Source organism: Oncorhynchus kisutch, linkage group LG12, assembly GCF_002021735.2.
Source record: "Oncorhynchus kisutch isolate 150728-3 linkage group LG12, Okis_V2, whole genome shotgun sequence".
NCBI classification, from domain to species: domain Eukaryota; kingdom Metazoa; phylum Chordata; class Actinopteri; order Salmoniformes; family Salmonidae; genus Oncorhynchus; species Oncorhynchus kisutch.
The window spans coordinates 48968723-48973420 of NC_034185.2; the positions used below are offsets into that span (position 1 = coordinate 48968723).

Below are 4698 nucleotides of genomic sequence, written 5' to 3' on the forward strand. Positions count from 1 at the left end.
TAGAAGCTTTCTCAGGATATGCGAGACAATCTGTTGTCACCACAATGAGAAATTCGGAACCAGCAAGAAAACATTTGGAGGTAAGATTAATTTTGTAATGTAGAAATAAATAAAACAATCTATTAAACATTGCCTTGTGCGCTGTAGTTCCCTCTTACTAATGAATTTACTCAATTTACTAAGTCCTGTATCAAATCAATCAAGTCTGCAAATAATTCTATTTAGGCATGGTATTTTTACTGGATGGGTTGAGGTTGAAAGTCCCTTCATTGTTATTTTTCTGAGGTTGATACCTTCTACAAAGAGCCTGAAGTTAGATGGCATATAAATTAACAACATACTCTAAGATCACCATTCAGTTAGCATAGCATGAACCGTTTGTGATTAGGCCTTTATTTGCCATCAAAATGTTCTTGATTCTCATATGTTAATCTTTCTGCCTTGATGTGATACGTGACACAGTTTTGTGTACATGTGAGACAGACACTGGTTTTATGTCTGTAATGCCTCTCTCTAATACATCAACTCTAGCAGAGAAATACATAGATACATAATTGGTGAAAACAGGGTGGCAAAAAAATGGTTGAGGTGTGTTCAAAGCCCTCCCTCAAGACTATAGGAGATGAACAATGAAATATGTAAGCGGAACAAAAAATGATATCTGAAAGGACTAATCTCGTTTATCCCATTTTTAAAGTGTGTTAACAACATATTTCACTTCACAAACACCCAGTAACATATTACAGTCAGTCTAATATTTTTATGAATTTCGACATATGAAATATACCTTCGGATATTCATGAATTTAAAAAAAACTTTCTGTGATAACTGTCCAACCGTATCATAACCATTGTCTTTGTTTTTGTTGCCTATGTTGTCTATGTTTTTGTTGTAAACAAATGTCCTGTTCGGCTTGAAATTGATCTTCTGATATTCATATCATCTCATTCCTATAATAGAAATAAAGTGGTATTTATGTTGTATGTAAACAAGATATAACAGATGCAGTTGGCACACAATAATAATTATTGAAATGTAACTTAAGGGAAGTGAATGTCTTTTCAGGTAATGGATTGCATTTAATTTAATTTCTTCATTAATCAGGTACAGAAAACGAACCCAGCATTTTCTTCATTCAAAGTATGAGTAATAGTGAATTACAAAACAGTATAAATACACCATTCAGATACAATAAGTATTAGTGCAGTAAGTAGAAGGAATAACTATCAAGATTCTTAGAATCCTGTTGATAATTGGTAGAACAGCTATCTTTTTTCTTACATTATCCTCAAGCTGTTCAATATTCTCATGTTCTCCATAGCAATTAATCTTTTCCCTGTACATTTTGGGGTAATAAATAATAATAAATAGTATACAGTTCTAATAATTAATATGATTACATTGTTGGTAAGTTTCCCTGTCACAGTGGTGATCAGTTATATCAGTATTAGTCAAGCAGTTGTGACAACATAACAAGACAGATGAGTAGACTTGTCTTGTAGCTTATTCCACTGGAGGCGGCAGCATTGTTTATTGTTGATTCAACAACAGATGTTGTTGAAGCAGCTGTGTTTGGTGTAGGACCAGCTGTTGTTGTTGTTGTGGGGGTGGCTGTGGTAGTTGCGGCAAATGTGGTGGCTGCAGAAGTTGTAGTTCCTGTAACACCACAGAAGTTATCTCATAAAAATTTACCCAATATAGAGTGCCATAAGTCAATGTGGAGAGTGACGACAATGACAAGGTCAGCAGTGATGGCTTAACTTACTTGCAGTAATGGAGGTTGTGTCAATGTCAAGGAAGGTGTTCCCGTGAGACAGAGAGTCATTCAATCCCTGCTCCACACTCGTTACATTGGGAACCACTGTCTGGTTCTTGAAAATAAGGGTCATGTTGACAATAATTGACCCTCTTCTGTAAACGAAATATATAAAGATTTAGTTTTCATTTCGAGGTCAGATCTTAAACCGTTGTTTCCAAGAAAGTATTAAGAAAACAAGACAAGGTATAGTAATTATTTGTATTTGTTTTCTTAATATACACTGCTCAAAAAAATGAAGGGAACACTTAAACAACACAATGTAACTCCAAGTCAATCACACTTATGTGAAATCAAACTGTCCACTTAAGAAGCAACACTGATTGACAATAAATTTCACATGCTGTTGTGCAAATGGAATAGATAACAGGTGGAAATTATAGGCAATTAGCAAGACACCCCCAATAAAGGAGTGGTTCTGCAGGTGGTGACCACAGACCACTTCTCAGTTCCTATGCTTCCTGGCTGATGTTTTGGTCACTTTTGAATGCTGGCGGTGCTTTCACTCTAGTGGTAGCATGAGTCTACAACCCACACAAGTGGCTCAGGTAGTGAAGCTCATCCAGGATGACACATCAATGCGAGCTGTGTCTGTCAGCGTAGTGTCCAGAGCATGGAGGCGCTACCAGGAGACAGGCCAGTACATCAGGAGATGTGGAGGAGGGCAACAACCCAGCAGCAGGACCACAACCTCTGCCTTTGTGCAAGGAGGAGCAGGAGGAGCACTGCCAGAGCCCTGCAAAATGACCTCCAGCAGGCCACAAATGTGCATGTGTCTGCTCAAACGGTCAGAAACAGACTCCATGAGGGTGGTATGAGGGCCCGACGTCCACAGGTGGGGGTTGTGCTTACAGCCCAACACGTGCAGGACGTTTGGTATTTGCCAGAGAACACCAAGATTGGCAAATTCGCCACTGGCGCCCTGTGCTCTTCACAGATGAAAGCAGGTTCACACTGGGCACATGTGACAGATGTGAGAGAGTCTGTAGACGCCATGGAGAACGTTCTGCTGCCTGCAACATCCCCCAGCATGACCGGTTTGGCGGTGGGTCAGTCATGGTGTGGGGTGGCATTTCTTTGGGGGGCCGCACAGCCCTCCATGTGCTCGCCAGAGGTAGCCTGACTGCCATTAGGTACCAAGATGAGATCCTCAGACCCCTTGTGAGACAATATGCTGGTGCGGTTGGCCCTGGGTTTCCTCCTAATGCAAGACAATGCTCATGTGCTCAGCCACCTCATATGGCTGGAGTGTGTCAGCAGTTCCTGCAAGAGGAAGGCATTGATGCTATGGACTGGCCCGCCCGTTTCCCAGACCTGAATCCAATTGAGCACATCTGGGACATCATGTCTCGCTACATGCTTTAGTCCAGGTCTGGGAGGAGATCTCTCAGGAGACCATCCGCCACCTCATCAGGAGCATGCCCAGGCATTGTAGGGAGGTCATACAGACACGTGGAGGCCACACACACTACTGAGCCTCATTTTGACTTGTTTTAAGGACATTACATCCACGTTGGATCAGCCTGTAGTGTGGTTTTCCACTTTAATTTTGAGTGTGACTCCAAATCCAGACCTCCATGGGTTAATAAATTTGATTTCCATTGATCATTTTTGTGTGATTTTGTTGTCAGCACATTCAACTATGTAAAGAAAAAAGTATTTAATAAGAATATTTCATTCATTCAGATTTAGGATGTGTTATTTTTGTCTTCCCTTTATTTCTTTGAGCAGTGTATGATTCAAACTTATATCACTATCACTGTTATTTTGAGATAATTATATTTGAATGGAGAGATTCATAGACATACAGAAACAATTATTGTTACTTACGTGAACTGAATAATCCTACACCTTACGTATGTTGAAGGGTAAATTATTTTGTAACCATGATTCACCTGTAAAAAAAAATTACAAATTAGTATCAATAATTTGTATACTAATTAAGTCAGTAACTAAGTCAGTGACACCATGTTAATGACACAATGTTTTTAAAAGATGAGCTGATTACCTCTGTGGTAACATTTTCTGCCAGTTCCTGATATGCTGTTGTGGAAGAATCAGTATAGTCACTTTGGAATGCACGGAACATTCTGAATCCTAATCCCATTGACCCCTCATTCGCTGTCGGTGCCGCTGTTGACTTAGTTGTGGTAGCGGTGGCTGTGGTGGTTGTGGGAACAATTTTGGTTGTCGTTGGTACAGTGGTGTTTATGGCAGAAGCTGTGGATGTTATAGGAGCAGCTGTGGTTGTTGTAACGAAAACTGTGGTTGTAGTTGGAGCATCTGTAGTTTTTGTGGCAGAAACTGTGGTTGTTGTTTTGTCAGCTGTGATTGTAGTTGGAGATGCTGTGGTTGTTGTGGCAGCAACTATGGTTGTTGTGGCAGCTGCTGTGGTTGTGTTGGCTGCTGCGTTGGTTGCAGTTTGAGCAGCTGTGGTAGTAGTGGCAGCAGGTATAGTTGTTGTGGCAGAAGGTGTGGTTGCAGAGGAAGCTACTGTGGTTGTAGTTGGATAAGTTGTTGATGTGGCAGTAGCTGTGTTTGTAGTTAGAGAATCTGTGGCTGTTGTGGTGGCAGCTGTAGTTGTGGGAGCAGCTGTTGTGGTTGAAGTGGCAGCAGCTGTGGTTATAGAGGTAGCAGCTGTAGTTGTAGTTGGTGAAGCTGTGGTTTTTGCAACGCCAACTGTGTTTGTAGTTGGAGCATCTGTGGACGTAGTTGAGGTTGTAAATGGAGTAGCTGTGGTTGTTGAATGAGCAACTGTGGTAGTTGTGATGCCTGCTGTGGTGACTGTGGCGGCACCTGTGCTTGTGTTGGCAGCACCTGTGGTTGTGGTGGCAGCACCTGTGGTTGTTGTGGGAGAAACTGTGGTTGTTGTGACTCCATTT

General features: G+C 41.2%; 1 long non-coding RNA gene across 1 annotated transcript; it reads right to left on the reverse strand.

The window, feature by feature from the left end:
* Nucleotides 1–1020: 1020 nt before the first annotated feature.
* Nucleotides 1021–3713, reverse strand: LOC116376549 (uncharacterized). The gene is made up of 3 exons (XR_004211987.1): nucleotides 3647–3713; nucleotides 1766–1911; nucleotides 1021–1656 (listed from the first exon to the last, which is right to left on the reverse strand). It is a non-coding gene; the product is annotated as an uncharacterized LOC116376549 (long non-coding RNA).
* Nucleotides 3714–4698: the final 985 nt, after the last annotated feature.